Below are 18,106 nucleotides of genomic sequence, written 5' to 3'. Positions count from 1 at the left end.
GCTCAAAGAGGCAGCTCCTTCCAGACAGACCTTTCTAATAAAATTTTATGTAGACTAAATGTCAGAGACTTATTGATTCTACCTTCTATTAATAATGAAAGACAAAGTAATTAATTCTATGGAACCTCCAGCAAGGCCAGAATATTATAACTTTAAAATGTGGCTATGCAATAAACAAAAATATTTGCATGTTAAGAACCAACTAGAGAAACTGAAGTGGATAAATGGGGTTGAAGAATGAAGTTATTTTATGTGAATAAACACCACAGGTGCAAACTCACTAGCTGTACAAGCATGTGCACATGTGAAGAGAAGGAACCCTGAATAGTTTACTCCTCCATCAGTCAATTTCTGGGGTCCTCAGAGCAACAAACATCATAAGCTAAGATGTCCAAGTGGTGGCCTCCTCCCTCATCCCTCTTAACTAGCCAAGGCAATAGTCTGGCAACACATATATGACCAAAATATAGTAAACAATAATTTACCAAGAAGCTTCTATATGAAGAAGAGGAGGAAGGAGAAAGTTTCTGAATGTGACTACTATGAGTAGATTTGGATTAAGTCCATTACTATACATATACATATATACATATATATATATGTAAGTTATTCCAGCCAATTCCAAACACTACTTGAACTCTACCAAATGTAAGCAACAAAACAACAGAAAACTTGATAAAACTACCTACTTTTGAGTTCTGTTTTAAGCTTGAAAATCATAGTGTCTTAATGAGCAGATCTGCTAGAAGAGATGTGAAGAACACACACCCATCTTTGAGTGAAGCAAGACTGGGTAGCAAGTCACAAGAGTGTGCTGTTAGATATGATCTCAGACATTTTGCCAGTGTCTTAATATGCAGGTAGCTAGACACGGGAGGAACATTTTTTAACATATCAGTAGACTCTAGTACTGCCAAACATGAACATTTAGAAATCTTAAGGTAGACCATTATCAGACTCAGATATTGAACTAGAAATCATGAGCTTTTAAATATATTGATGAATTTCTTCCTACCGCTTTATCCTTTCTAGGATTCACATTCAGATCTCATTTAGAGATATTCACAGACAAAGTAAAATGGGAGAGAGATGGCAAGGATAAAAGAATTCTTCACTTCTTACCTCCAGAAATGATGAGAATTTCAGAAAAGCAGTAAGTGAGGGAGTAGCAGCTGATGGTAGAGCCTGTTTTGCCCACCCAAGCTCTTCACAATACTTCCTGAAACAACACTGTGTATACAATGCCTGCAAAGGTGCAATTGCAGTTCACTCATACACACAAAATGGTTTGAATGTTGACAGAAATGCACCAAGAATACATACAATAGGCCATGATGAAAGCATTCAGCCATTATTCCAGCCATGGTTTAGCAAACCAAATTCAGTGCTGCACTGGTTTCACAGCTATAGGTACTTGAGGGTTTTGTGGATTTTTTATTTTGCCCCCTCCCCCTTTTAAGTTAAAATCCATTTTAGCTAGAACATGGGATATATATATATATTGAACATAGCCTATTCCATTAATTTCTTGAGACTTCATTACCATGTGTAATTTGGAACTGTCCATTCACCCCCTCCCCCCCCCCCATACTTTCTGTACTCTCTTCTTTCTGACTGAAGAAAGTCAGGACAATTTTTTTTTTTTTTTTTTTTTTTTTTTTTACTTTATCTGGTAAATAGAAAACACCCAAGGTAACAAGGCTAGATCACGAGTGGTGTTTGTAGACACTTCTAGCAAGCCACAGTATAGTTGTTGAGATCTAATAAGCATTTGCAAACTCCTACATATTGAAGCCATCCACTGTTGCAGAAGATGATTGCAAGCAGAGATGTATGTTGGAATTCTGAACCTTTGCATAAAAAATGAAAAGGTTTTGTTCAAAATGCAGAGGCTGGGATATATGAAAACACACTAAAAGTTCTGTAATGATACAACCTTATCCCACAGCAAAAACAACAGTAGCAGTACAGTGGGATAACAGAGTTACTTACTAAGCAGAAACCTTAATGTAAAGACATACACGGTATCCTACAACTAAAAATAAATTTAAAGATCATATTTCTAGAAAAAGAGAAGTGTGAACCTGCCAAAATAGAGAAAGTATTCTGACTGGTCAAACTACTTAAACAAAATAAAGAATAAACAGTAGCTACATAATAATCACCATCTGGAAACAAAAGTAACACTGAAAGAACAGAAACAGACAGAATGACAGAAAGACAAACATAGACATGTCACTTCCATAAATTGGGGAAAACAAAAAATACCTCCAATATTCTTCCTCAGTAATAATGCATTACAGAGTTGGCTACTCATATGATGGGCCTTTGCAATACTCCAGCCGTTTGGAATACAATCAGCCATGGCTTTTTCTTTTTCACTACTTTTGCAGAAGGGGGGGGGGGAAAGAGGCACAATAGAATACCACTTGGCACTAGGGAGTCACTTTCACTGCTAAGTACCAGTGACTTTTGCATTTGTGCTTATGGACAGGAAATCCTAGCTTTTTTGTCAAGTAGCCCATCACACTGTGATTATGGGAGGGGATTTCCATCTGCCTTACTCCTGTAACAACTGTACCTACTTTCAGAAAGTATGTACAAGAGGTCAGAAAGCAACATCGTGTAAACACAGTTCCAACCTAATGCAATCTGCATTTTCATATTTGCTGTAAAGACAGGCAAATCATTCCCATGCCTGTTTTTTTTTTTTTCCCCCCTTCCATAATTGCTGAATCCCTGCATCTCCTGTTGATCTGAAGAGGTGCAGAACTTTTGATCTCAATGCCTTTCTGACTTGATAATGTACTGGTATGCACTAATAACCTATCGCATCCTATCAGATAATAAAAATCGTTCTCACAAGTTGAAAAAGCTAGCACTTGCAAAGATTGGAATGCATTCCAGATATTTAAGAGGCTTTCAGAACAGCGTAGTTTCTTCTGAACCCAGACAACCCTCAAAACTGTTGCACCACCCTCCTCCGGCACCATGGCATCAATAATAACAGTGGTTTGAGCTCTCACATACAGCAGTCACCTATTTGGGAACAGGGGCAGAACAACAAGACTCCAACAAATAGCAAAGCAAGCCCCAAAGAAAAGGAAGGTGGCTGGATCCAGGGAGAGGTCCACTGAGGTGCCAGGAATTATATTCACCCCCACATGCTGAACATCTGGTCCTAACCACTCATGCCCTGTCAAACAAACAGGGACAGGGAAGGCTTGTGGTTGGAACACACCGCCCTTTGGCTCACCTCAGCTCTCACAAGAGACATCAGTTCTCTATCCTATGGAGCAGCCAGGGTTGGCACAGATGGACTATGAGAATGTAGGAACCATAAAAACAGACTCCTTCTCTTCCCCAATACCAAGCAAACCACCGCAGAGAAGAGAACCTGGACCCTGCTCCTTTGATAGTTTGGAGGGCCTACACCCTAATTTATTAAAGAAGCCTTGTTGTCTTTCCTTGCCCCTTACACAACTTTGGCAACTATACAGCATGCATGCTTTTAACCCTCTCTTTTACTTCCTTACCCAAACATCAGCTTTGCACAGCACTCACGATAAGTTAAAACAGGTACCTGGGAATCAGATACTATGCATGACAAAGTCAAACTGATTAAAAATATTACAAAAAAAAATTGCTGGGCTGTCAACCGATACAAACTCTTAACTATTGTGTTTGCAAAATCATGCTGCATGTTTCAGTACTTGAAGTCATACAGTATATACTTTACTGATCGATTTGCATACCATATCGATCTCAAGAGCCGTATAATGTGTTTGATTTGTGGCACTTCTGCATAATTCTCTGATTAAGTTACTTATTTAACCTATTGACCTTTACTCTTAATTAAAGAGCCTATGTAAATGTTGAGCCGTAATCAGCTTGCACACTACTGAGTGGAATTTACATCTTGCAAAGTTTACTTATTCTTCAAGGCTTTACACTGACACTGTGTGGTACATAATGGACATTTTCATCCCTTGCAGTTTGTGTGCCTGAAGCATCCTAAGAATCTAAATTTACCTTCAATAACTTTCAAGGAAAAATTCCCACAGGCATTTTGGGCCGTATAAACAAAACTCCACACAACAAATTCCTACATCAAAAGAGAAACAGCAAGACTCAGCAAGTTCAGTATGTCTAGCTTTCCTATGCAATTGGTCACTTGTAGCAATAGCTGAATATCCAAGAACTTGGTTTTGGATCAGATTCCCTACTGTGTACACCTGTGCTATACATACCAACAAAAAATCCCGGATATACAGAGCTAGTAGCACATTGCATTTGGCATTGCTCACCACTCAAAAATTTGAAGTTCTGGTATAACTGAGCACTAATGTGGAATCCTAATTTGGACAAATCAGTTGGTGAACAAAGCCAAAAAAATATACCACAGTCACTGCTCTGCACTACACTGTTTATTATTGAGAATTCCAGTTTAGTTTTAATAATTTATGTTATTTGTTTTAAGTGTAAAACAGCTTCTTACAGAATCACTGTAAAGCTGGAGGACATCTAGATCATTCAAGTTAACAGAAGAGCCACAGTCTTTTCTCTATATGGAAAGTAGTATGTTGATAGCTCGGAAAAATCAGCAGTCTGACAATAGACATTAACTAAAAGTATTTAGAAGCTGGTGTTATACCCTTACAAGCACATATCCTTTATTTCTCTCCCCATGCACTCCAACAAAAGGATAAAGCCTAAATAAAAGGTGACAAGAAGATACGTACAATAATCATTCTAAGCCAGAGTATGACAGCCCTCTACCCCTTGTGACAGTCATTGCTCCACAAAGAGTAACCAGAAAAAAAAAAAAAAAAAAAAAAAAAAACAACACCAACTCACTAATCTTAAAGCCATCAGTGATTGAAACTACACCAGTGGTCAGATTCAAAGGATACAAGTCAAAAATAGCAGGCACAAACACAGTGATAAAAAACATGCTGGTGAATTACAGCTGAGTGGGCTGCACTCCATGCAGACTGCACAAAGCAAGACATTTCCGAAGAATGGAAATTCAAGCACCCAACCTTTCTGTTAAAGCTGGTTATTTTCTATAGCACTCTACACTGAAGTTCCCTGTAAGAAAGTCTGTTTTCACACCAACCTCAGTTCCTTTTTTCCCTTTTAAATTCAGGAAGCCTTTATTTTGGCTGGGCATTTCACTTCACTCACTATGATTCCATATGGACAGCAGCTATCACGGACATTTTTTCAAAGAGCCAACATTGCTCTTTGTGCCATTTTTTAAGCTACCGAAACACAGACCAAAATCTTTCCTCAGCAAACAATCCCACTGCATACCATTGAGCACAGGTGTCCCTGTGTTAAAACCCAGAGTGAAGCAAACATGGGAGCTGGTGGCAGCTGGACTCAGACCCAAGGAATCAGCTCTTCCCTGCCATACAAGCTAATGAGCTCATCACCATTTTGCAAACAGAGGAAGAATTTGCAGATTGATCAGACCCAGAAGACCATCAAGGCCAGACAACGTGAACATATTATCACATGCATAGGAATTCATGTAATTCATGTAATTACTGAAGCTTCTCCTATTCAATCTTTCCTCTTTCACCTTCAGCATCAATTCTTACCTGTATGCTTCATCTAACCCTCTTTAAAAAACCTTAGTCTTCTTAATTGTACTTTACCATTAATCCATAACACAGTTAGAATGTGTTGGGTTTTTGATATGCTGGTCCCGTGTAATATGTTCAGACTTACTGCTCAATAACGCTGCTTCCAATCTCTCTGCAGCAACTGTTTTTTCCTCTGTGGTTTTGAGCATTTCTCAATACATTCTGCTTCTTATTGGCAAGGAAGAAAGAGACCAAAACAGCATTCTTCTACCTTTGTCAGTTAGTTTGAAGAGATGCAACTGAGAAGCACGTAAGAGAACTAAAACTGAATTAAGATTATTTGAGAAAGGACAAATCATAATCAGAGATCTTTAAAAGATCAGTCACTTTATGAGAAATCTGCAGAGCAAATCGAGGTGCAAAAGTCATACAGAATACACACACCCTTGCTATTGGTAGGAAGCACTATGGTAGGAATGGAATGTGTTCCAGTGTAATCCAATGAGACTTACCAAAGTGAAACAGCGTCATTTGCTTACCGGAGCTAATTTTGATTACTTCTTCACTAAGCTCCACTGGAGCAAGTATCAAAGTGAAAGCTCACATTCCTTCCATTGTCAGTAATGGAATAGCTAGTGGTGGCTTTTTGCTAACCATGCACGTAGGCAAAAGAGGCCTCCAAGTCAGTTACTAGAGTACATAAAAACTCTACACTTAAAATATTCAGCTTGCTCAATGAAGAATGCACCTTGATTAGTAGAGTGTATTAAATTTCACCTACTTAACTTTGCAGCTTGATTAGTGAAGTATGCAGCTTAATCAGCACAGCGTGCAACTCGTGACAACATGCATCACCTAGAACTGAAACTAATGGTAGGACCCAATGGAATCACCAGTATATGTCTAAGTAAAAGGCAGTGCAGGAGATGAAAGCAGGTTGTTAAGTCTGTAAAAGAACAATTAAAACACTAATTTTGGTCAGCACCCTCCTAGCTTTGTAAAATGCCAGATTAAGGCTGTAAAGTTTCACACCTCCAGTAGCTGGAGCAGGCAGCAGACAGCTTCTGGTGGCATGCTGGTCACCTTACTCATCCACAGACAGTGCATAGACAAATCAAATTATAAGTAATTGATTTTAAGGACACCTGATATAGTATCATTGGCCATCCCAAACATAACTTCATTACTCCATAGAAATTAGGGGGAATATCTGAAGATAACCAGCACATGAGCAATTAATGTAAGTTATCTTTACAATTTACATGCTAGCAAGCTAAACATGAGAGCGAGAAATGAGTTAACTCTATGCAGTTAGGATCTGGAGGCAATTTCAGATATGAACCAACTTTTGCTTTTAAATAATCCTAAAGCTGAGGACTGCTCAAACAGGTTTGGACTACTATGTCTACGTTGCCCAGAAATAAAGACAAACTTAGATGTAATTAAGAAATAAATTTACCTTCAGTAGAATGTTACTATGTGTTTTCTCCTTAGACTATAAAGAAATTCAGTTACAGGTGTAGTTTTCTGTAGCTATCATTCTATACAGTATTTCATTAGTGATCTTTTTCTCCATGGTCATCCTATATGCAGCGAATGCATGAGATGAGTTCACAGTGTTGTTATTTATGGTTCAGATTAAGACTGTTGCAGTCAATGGAGACATTGCTTGTTGTCTGCAGTGGAGTTCCGCACAATACATAGCATTTATCAGAGCATGAATCTTACCAACTGCGGTACCTGTACTCATATCATTCTTATCCCACATGCTGCCTTTTAAATACTACACAGTCACTAAGGAAAAGAAAAATAGGTATGTATGTCAAACTCCCAGATGCTCAGCTGTTTCTTGACAGGACTGGATGCCATTCCCATCTCAACAAACCTAGAGCTATTAATAGTCAAGGTTTTGGCCTGGCAACCTCTGCAACACTGAGAAAAACTACGGTATCAAACTACCACAATTGATGGACAAATGAAGTACTGAGATTACCACTTACATAGCAGGTGACAACAACAACAAAAATTAATCTTTTAGATTCCTAAAAAGGACTCTCATTACAAAGAAAAACAAGCAAATACCAAGCAGCATGGAATTTTAATTGTTTCACCTCAAAGCTCCTAACACAACAAATATCGACAAAATCTCAACCATTAAGTTACTCCTCAGTTAGGACTGGACAAACATCTAAACCACGTACCCAAAAACCCAACGCAGTGATAGAAGTATGCTAGCATCAATTCATAGCCAGTTGTAGCAGGCTATGTCAGTGGAAACAGGGAGGATATAGTGCTTCACAGTTTGGTAGACAGGACTTCAGTACCAAACCGGGACATCCAAAGGTTAACCTTCAGGATGAATACTTTCTATTACAGTTTGCCAGGCTGCAATTCTGAACCAAACACATTCTATCACATTTCTAGAAATAGTTCAAAGGCATATTTAGAAGTCCCATGTTGGTCCATTAAAGACTGCTTTAGATCCACTTTGGCTATAAGCCCCTGTAGAAAAAAATGCCTCAATACCTTTACACCATTTTACTCTGACCATTCAATCCCGTGATGTTTAGGTGACATTGTCCCTGTCAGTCATTGCTGTACACCTATGTAAGTATTTCTGCCACATCTCTCAAAGTAGGAAGAACTTTCATATTTCCAAAGTACTATTTTAAACACCTTGGTTTGAAAAAGAGCAACGTCATTTTTAGCATCTATATTTTAATTAAAAGTATTTTCTTTTTGAACACTAATTAGAGTAGCAAATTATCTTAAACAGTGCTTGCTTTCTAAAACATTCCACTGATCACTTCCTGGTACGGTAAAGGCTAAGATGCTTAGTTTTTACTTTATGAATTTAAGCAGGAGAACTTGCAATAAGACTTGAAGTATATTTAATATTACATTGGGGTGATTATGAAAATACATTAGATAAATATTAAGTGTCTTGGTGAATTCAAAATGCCACTGTCCACAGCATTCCCAATTCAAAAAATGTTACCTCTAATAGTGTCAGTACTCCAGCAATGCAAAATATACCCATAAGTACTCCACAGGACAGACATCTCAGTAGCTATGAATAAAGATAAGGAGTTTTAACCTGTAGTTTTTTTTTTGTTTTTTTTTTTTTTTTTACTTACATTTGTTTTATTCCATGTTGTATTCATGTATCCTCCTTCCAAATATGCAGTAATACAACTTTGGGAAGAGTCCCGCTGTTCTTTTAATTTGGCAGACAGAATTTTGCATAAGTTTTTGGTCATTTTGAATGTTCAGAAAAACATTACCATAAAAAGATCAATGTAATACAATTATTTGACATATACAACTGTTTGAAACATCCTCAGTTATTCCCCTGTCTGTTCCTGAAACCACAGACATTAAAACAGCAAGTAATCTTATTGACTCCGGTTGAAACATAGCATAAATATTAACCTGTCAATCACCTCTCTCTACTGTGCACCATAGCTACAGAACTTCTGTACTGGATTTTACACAGATAACACAATCACTTGAAAGTTAATTCTGAAAAAAATAGCGCAAGTTTAATGCGCCTTCTGAACATATGTTTTAACCTGGTTATATTGCTGGTAATACCCTTTTCCTTTAAAATGGTTTCCAAAACAAAGCTTTGGAAAACAGCAATTTTCATCAAGTTACTAGTCAGCACTGCTATTTGCATGTCCCCTGAGAAACCTGCTGCTTTTCTAGGCAAGGTGGGAAAAGCATATCCATCCCTTAGTTCAGGATTAGTTGAGCTACAAGTTATTTAGGACCCCCTTCTGCCAAAAAACAGTCCAAAGTTTTACATGGAAGTCCTATCAGCTATCAAAAAGGAAGCCCAAATGTTACACTGACCTCAGCATAAGCTTCTTTATTCACTGGCACCGTCAGAAAAAGGCAACACCATGCCTCAAATTAAGTGTAAGTAGTATCTGATAAAAATATCTTCAAAAGTGTCTGTATTGTTATTTAAATAGTATTTATGTGGCAAAATCCCGTCATCGAAATTAAAAAAGAACGTGACTCTCTGAGAACCCATGAAATGGAAAACAAATTCATTCTGCTCATCTTGCATTTAAAAGGCAACTTTACTCGGGTACGCCCATTCTCTAAGCATAAGGGAGAAACTGAAGCCAGGTCTCCTAAGTCCAAGCTTAAGACCTTAATCACAAATTTATTTTTCCTCTTCTTGTTCCCTCATCTACCCTCTGTGAGAGCACACTTAGACACCCATCCTGTTCATTGTTTCACAACACTGGCTTGAGTCCGTTCCCATGATCTAACGCACCAAGGATTTCTAAAGGAATTGAAATCAATCCCATCATAACTTTTCCTAATAGGACAGGTTCAGGGACACCAGTCCAGGCCCACATGAAAGTACAGCAGAACTGGACCGTACTTGAGACTCAACTGTCCTAGGCTGGGGATGGGAATGGCAGAACTAGGCTGAGAAACACAGATGTATTTCCTGTTTCAGTTAAACCTCATCTCTCCCTCACATTAAAAAAAAAAAAAAAAAGTGTAACAATCATGATAATGACTTATATGACTAATTTACTGAGTTTTTATACATTGTAGTAACACAGGAGTCATAAGCAGGGGCAAGAAGACAGGTACCTAACATTACTGAATAATATCTAATGGTGATTGCCTGGGGTACAGAACACTGGGGGACTGGAAGGGGCTGGGAAAATAAGAACAGACTGATGACAACAGAAGGCAGGTTAGGAACTCATGCAGACCCAAGATATTTCAGATGTTTCTTCTCCCACAGGTACTTCCCCTCCTATTCAAAAAAAATAACTGCAGTACCACAGAATCCACCATGTGGTGTCTGTTAGCAAATGTTGACTTTTTCATGGTGACTGGTGTAGGTACATCTAGATTGTGTATTTAAACATCACAGTTTTGTTTTCATTTCTTGCAAGAAACATTTGACTGAGGTTAATGTTTTATATCAACAGAGTAAAAATAGCTAATTCTAGGCCCAAAGGTCATACACATCAGCACAACTTGAGTTCTGAAGTGCTTTTAACCTTGATTTTTCCTTGTAAGCTTGGTCCTTTAAAATATACAACACATTTAACTCGATCTCCCAAGCATCAGGAGAAAAAAATGTTTTCAGTGTCTTTGGAAGACCATAATCATTTGACAGCCAGAGGGGTCTGAGCGTATTTAAGACAATACATACCAGGAAACACCTACAACAAATACAGTTCACTTTGCAGTAAGGAATACAAATCAGAAATATCAGCACACACACACAAAAAAAAGACGTCTTCCCCATCTGATTCATTAGATTCTTGGCACTCCAATTAAGCTCTGACAAGCTAGTATTCCAGGCACAGTAAAATATTGTTGTTCCACTAGGCTTGCTCCAATGTTTAGTCATAAGATCCATACAATAATAACAGAACAGTGGCCTATCTTGACCAACAGTACATTAGTTATTATCTGCAGCACAAACACCTACCACTTTATACTAACATTTTGGCAGTTAATCTAAACATAGCACTTAAAGCTACATCATAATTTTGAGATCTAACTGGGTCATTTTCCTTCCAGCTGGCACCAGTAAAAAGTATTTTATAACAAAAAAGTAAATGAAACTTTTTTTTATGAGGGTTTTTTTTTTCGTTCCTTAATGGCAGGAGCACAAGTATGATTTCAAGCACACACGACACATTTTTCAAGGCCTGTTCGTGGTGATGCTAGCTGGGTGAATTACAATAAGATTTATTGTGCAGTGGTGTATGTCTAATTTTCCATCTACTGCTGGGAGCTTCAGTTGGCGGGAACTAACAGAGACGCCCATTATGCACAGCCTGGTTCAAACTGTGGTTTTGGTGCAAACTCTCAGGGACAGGAACTTACTGCACATGCTGGCAAGAAGACAGGGAGAGAGTTGATGAAAAGAACAAAGAAGGACTTTTTAAATGGCTTCTTAAATATTTGGTATCCCATCCCTTCTCCAAATTGTTTTTGTGGCAAGGGGAAGGCGGAGAAGGGAGAAGTCCCAACAGATTTTCCTGTAAAAATTGGGTCATATTCAATGGATATAAAACAAGGCAGCTAATGATTTCTCATTATTGTAGCAAGCTTCCCTGCTGACAGGATTCAAAATGAACAGGAGCTCACCGGAACAACGGAGTTCTCAATACTTTACTTCCGTACTCACTGCCTTTTTTTTTTTTTTTTTTTTTTTTTTTTATTAAATGTACTGGAAACACAGGTCCCTTTTTAAACCATTTAGAGAATTCTTTCCCTTACTTTCCTCTGGTTTTCTCCAATGTCCTACACACACTCCCAGCTAAACCAACTTGACATGCCGTGCCAAGTAAAGGTGGAGAGAGGAAATAACAGAAGGAAAGGATGAGAAATGGGGAAAAGCAGAACAGACAAGAAAAAACAAAGGCCTGGATCATAAAGAAGTCCTGAGCCTGTGGAGCTCAGTACTGCCAGTGAGAGGCAAATGCAGAACGAGAAGCTGGCAGGGAAGGGAAGAGAGCTTGAGAATAGGAAAAGGTTATGAAGAAAAATAAATGGGAGTGGAAAAAACAATATGAATAATACGGGGGAAGGGTGCAATAACAGAGTAAATGGCTTATTCAGAGCAGAGCTGGGATCCATCTTGCTGAGCCACAAAGCACAACACTTCAGTGCACTGAGCACTTCACCTCAGATGTAGCTGGAGACAAGCTCCACAGCCACATCCCACCCTCCTTGGGGGCAGCTTGTCAGGAAGAGAGCAGAGCACACAATATACCATGCTTCCACTGTGCCAGAGCAACAGAGAAAAAGGGTTTGTGTGGTTGGCCCCACAAGTGGGGCTCAAAAAAGGTACACACACAGACACAGAATTTCTAGGTTGGAAGAGACCTCAAGATCATTGAGTCCAACCTCTGACCTAATGCTAACAGTCTCCACTAAACCATATCCCTAAGCTCTACATCTAAACGTCTTTTAAAGACTTCCAGGGATGGTGACTCCACCACTTCCCTGGGCAGCCTGTTCCAATGCCTAACAACCCTTTCAGTAAAGAAGTTCTTCCTAACATCCAACCTAAAACTCCCCTGGCGCAACTTAAGCCCATTCCCCCTCGTCCTGTCACAGGCATGTGGGAGAATAGACCAACCCCCACCTCGCTACAGCCTCCTTTAAGGTATCTGTAAAGAGCAATAAGGTCACCCCTGAGCCTCCTTTTCTCCAGGCTGAACAAGCCCAGCTCCCTCAGCCGCTCCTCGTAGGACTTGTTCTCCAGACCCCTCACCAGCTTCGTCGCCCTTCTCTGCACCCGCTCGAGCACCTCCATGTCCTTCTTGTAGCGAGGGGCCCAAAACTGAACACAGTACTCGAGGTGCGGCCTCACCAGAGCCGAGTACAGGGGGACGATCACCTCCCTAGCCCTGCTGGTCACACTGTTCCTGATACAAGCCAGGATGCTGTTGGCCTTCTTGGCCACCAGAGCACACTGCTGGCTCCTATTCAGCTGACTATCAACCATCACTCCCAGGTCCTTCTCTGCCTGGCAGCTCTCCAACCAAAGGTATTACACTTTAGAAATGCAAATCAAGTAAAAAGTGAAAAACACATTTATGGAAAAAGTTCTGATGTCCTTCTCATTGGTTTGCCAGCATTCATGTATCCAAACACAATTTTGTGCTTCAAGTTTGCAGCACAGAGTGATTACCTAGGAATCTCTTTTCTGTCTTTTGGTTTATAGTAGGTGCTATTTACTATCCTCATAAAAATCTGCTTCAACTATCAAATTTAATAGCATCTTCTCAATTTTTGTGGGTGCTAGTTCACTGTCTACAACCTACAGTGTAGTTCCAGAGTCACACACGGGATGGCACTGCTAAAATTAGTCCTCACACATCAAGTCTCTCCTCCACCCTGACTCTCTAGGCAGTACACTCAAGGCAAAGGCACAAAGTTTTATTTCCCGGAATTGCATTTATCCACCACAAACTGACATCACTTATTTTTATGTCTGGTTACTCAGTTATATTTTTACTTTGTATCAAGCATGGAAAACCAGTGCCTGTAAGTGTATTAGTGCTATGTTATGATTTTTGGAAGGTTTGGCAGCAGAGAGGAGCAGCAAGCAATTGGGTGCGGTATTACAATGTGCAATGTGGTATTTCATTCCCTCTAGAGATCTGTAATTTTATGCATGTTGAAAAAATGTTAAGGAAATTTAATGTACAGAACACACGGAACCAATTTTCTTCTTTAAGGAGAAAAAAAAAAAGAATAAAAAACAAAAAGACACCTTTGGGCTATAAGCATTAAAAACCATCAGTCCAAATGAAACCATTCAGCAGACCTGAGTGAGGAATAGAGAGGGTAGGCAGAGTAGAGAAATAACCGTTAATTTTTGTCTGCATCCTCTTCGCAGTCACATCTCTTAATCATCACTCAATTCATTAACACACTGTAATTTCACGTCAATGTGACCCCAAATTCTATATATGGGCAGCAGTGGGTGGAGACTCCTTCCTTCGTACCACAGTGACTCAGAATATAGGACATCACAAAAGCTTTTTTCTTCTCCTTTTTGGAGAAATAAATACATTGCCAGAACAAGGTCCAAAAAGCCCGATAAAGCACAGTTAGAGTTCAGCTAAACCCCAGTCTCAGAAGACACACTTTCTTTCAAATTTCTGCTGTTACACCCTTGCCAAAAATACCTTTCTGATTTCTAATCAGGCAATCAGCTCAACCATATGCAGGGGAATAAGAATTACCCCACACTGTCATACAGAAAACAACACTGTATTGTATAGCGCAGCACTGTTCTATGTCCCGACATAGAAGCATGGCTCCAGAAATAGCAAAGCATATACCTGTAGGTGCTATTTAAAAAGAAAACCCACACATATGCTTTCAAGGATCTTAAGTACAACACAGACATTGTGTTGACTGTAGCCTGAACAGCGTATTATACAAAACAGTGCCAGACAGGCTTCTCAGCACTTAGTTTCAAAAGCAAGTACTAGACATAGCACATCCTTGATGCCAGTGCCTTCCTTGGCCAACAGGAAGGGGTACAGAATTCAGCACAGTAGAAAACAGTTATTAACATCTGGCTATTGACAGCAGGGGCCTGGAACTACATATTCCTGATGTATTCCTTCATCCAGTCTTGTATAAAAGCTAATGGTAACTGCAGTCCTCCTCTCCACTTGCTGCTCAGCCTAGGAAACCTTCACACACAGTGGAGAAACAGACTAATCACATACTGCTGTAGCTGCCACTAGCATAAAATTGTATCAATAGCATCTCCTTACCCTGTTAGCAGTAAGAACTCCATTGCCTTCTGCATGGAAAGACGTTCCAAGCCAAAGACAATTCCAATGACAAGTCAAAGATCTCCAGAAGATACCGATTTGGCACAAGACACCATGAGGAAGGTGTGATTATCTCAAACATCCTACAGATTCACAGCACACAAACCAAAACGGCCAAGTCAAAGTAACCTTAGAGGCTTCCAGGATCACTTATTGTGGGCTGTCACCCACATCCTTCCAATTTTCCCAATCTTATTTTTTATGGATGCTTCAATGCCAGAAAACCTACTCTCCCGTAACAATGGCACATGGAAATCTAGCTGCACCTATGTCTCTCTAGACTTTACATAAGTTGCCATACACAGGCTTGTCATAAACCCAAAGACCATGACAGCTGGAGAAGAAATGGGTGGAAGACAGTGCACTAGCAAAGTAACTGCACAACACATCTGGCAGGTCAGGATCAGCATTTTGGGGCATAGTTCCCATTCAGAAATTCTACAAAATTTAATTTCAGGTGTTGCAGTGATTTTGGCATGGCTGCAATTAGTGGCCCAGGCTTTGATTTCTAGCCATAAAAGAGCCACCGGTCCAGTTGGCAGCTGGACATGAAGAGTACAAGCCACAAGTTTTCTTGCAAGTATTCACAACTCACATGAACAAACCAAATTCTTTTTCTAACTTACGTTACATGCATAATTTTTAAGCTCATTAACCTACAGAAAGGATGTTTTCAGAGGTCATTAGTCACCAAATTCCATCCAACACTGACATCTGTACTGGAAAATTTCCACATAACAAAGGCAAATTTCCCCTGGGTTTGATTATGAGTTTTGTTGATCTTCACCACTAAAACTCATGGTAGAAGTACTATTACATTCACATTTAAAAATCACAGGAACATTTAGCTGGGTAAGTTCAGCTCTGAATTTGAAATGCTTCAAGACTCTGAAGAAACCCTACTTTCATATTTATTTCTAGTAAGTAAAGAGTAGTAACAGATACAGATGTCATTATGCTCTATTGTAAAGGAAGCAGAACAAGATCACCAAATAAACCAGTTTACTGGAGGAAGAAAAACCTTTAATAATCAGGCTGACAGAATATTAACAGGTTACATCACCTTTCTTTATACAAAGCACATCTAACAAAGCATACCTAATAAACTGGGCAAACTCATGACATAGAACTCACCTGGGACACCACAAGCTTCAGAAATAATGCAAGGTTCTGCGGTGCTTGTATTAAGGCCTTCTAGATTTGTGGATGTAAGCCCTCCTCGCACATAAACAGAAATCACAGTTCACTACCTCTTTTTCTATAGAGGTGGGGTAACACATCTTAGTATTTGTGTGTGACCCTCTGATATGGGTGAGTGGAGTCTTCCAGCAGAGGAGATTCTTGGATAAACAAAAATTCAAGGCACATGGAACAATCTTTCTACTCCCCAGGTGCTGCCTTCCTCACTCACATCCACCTGGGCAGCACACACACACAGATGGGGGTGGGAGGCAGTTCTTTTTGTAGAGCTCTTTGTCAGCATAACAGGCCAAGGACATCTTGAGCTTACCTGTATTTTAACATACTAGGTCTGTAGTGCCAGTCCAATACTAAGAAGCTAACCCCAGAAACAGCAAGAGGAAGTCAAGGCTATGCTGCTCGTAATCACTACTGACAGGATCCTTGCCATCATTCACTGCTTGGGAAAGTCAAGGTGCTAGACAGTCCCAAACCACTCTTTCACTCATCCTCCAGAACATTCCAGTCAAAGTTTTCATAATTAAAACCTAGAACTAGGAATGAGACAAGAACAATAAAGAGCCCTAAAAATTCCCATCTTCATTACGATGCAAGGTGGAGTCCTACTAAAACAATGTTTAACAGGTGGGAGGACAGGAGCAGCAATAGTCCTCATCCTGATACATCTCTAGCAGTCACATTATCTACTGATTAGCTGGCGTGTTTATCTTTAAAGAAACTATAAAAGGAATCACAGATAAGAGTGACATTTTATGAAAAAGAAAAAAAGTGAGAAAGAGTTCCCATTTTTGGTATTCTGTCACATTTCACTGTGAGTGCGTAGCATCAAGCCTTTATTGATATACTAATTATTTACCAGTTTTTGTTGCTTTTGCAATGTAGGAAGCATCAGGCTGAAGGTGACACTCTGAAGTCATTGAGCAGCCACAGACCTCAGCACACAGTACAGTTTTGTGCTCTGTGACAGGAGGCAGAAACATTGCAAGTAAAGGAAAGCCACTCCCAGAAGTTGAGAACTGAATGTATTTGTTGTTCATTTCCCAAAATAATCAAACATCTTAAGACTGGGATTTTCAAAGGCGCCTAACAGAGTTGGGTCTTCTAAGCCCATTACATTTTGGTGGCATTTGAATACCTCTATTTCTAAGTCTGCCCTGAAAGAGAATTAAGGTGGGATTTTTCAGTTTTAAGTTTACCGTTCTTGAGCTTTGTGCCCCATTTTGCAGCGGGTACTGCAAGACACAACACAGATCTTTCATTCAGAGTCTTCCAGGATCAGCAGAAATTTACCAATGTGGTGACTGTTGTAGGACTAGAATTTTTGAGATTTTCAGTTTTGTTTTCCGGTCATTTGTATTGTAACTTACCATCATCTTTCTTGTATTAGGACAAAAAAAAAAAAAAAAAAAAGCATAAGAAAAATACACTATACAGAAATAGAGGCTGATGAATTTCTTGATTAATATGAGATAAGAATCCCAACATCCATTAACCTAACGAGAACCCCATGTGCAGTTTAAAACAAACAAACAAGTGTGAGAAATCAGGCATCTGCTCCCACCAGCTGTAGTACAAGCTATGAACAGGCTTTTACCTAGACAACTACATTTTGGTCCCAATATTAATTACATTTAAAGTGGAAAAGCAGAAACCCTTCTGCTTTCTTTATTTAGCTTACACCCCCTTTGTTTCTTTTTTTTTTTTTTTTTTTTTTTAAATAGAAAATGAGTGGTTTTCCATTTAAAAGGTGAGAACCACTTTGTAGTTACAAGTGGTACTTTTTGACTTTCTTAATACAACCCTGTGGCTACAATTAACACAACGAATAAATAGCAGATCAAATTAAGGTCTGATCCTGCTTTACTTAAAGGTTCAATCCTTACAACAAATTGCAGGTTAAGCTGTTGGAGGCAAATGAGGAGAGACAGAAGGTATGATTGCTGATGCCTGAATTTTAAGCAT

This window comes from Aythya fuligula, chromosome 5, assembly GCF_009819795.1.
Source record: "Aythya fuligula isolate bAytFul2 chromosome 5, bAytFul2.pri, whole genome shotgun sequence".
NCBI lineage: Eukaryota > Metazoa > Chordata > Aves > Anseriformes > Anatidae > Aythya > Aythya fuligula.
The sequence above is the reverse complement of the archived record's forward strand: the minus strand, read 5'-3'. Positions refer to the sequence as shown.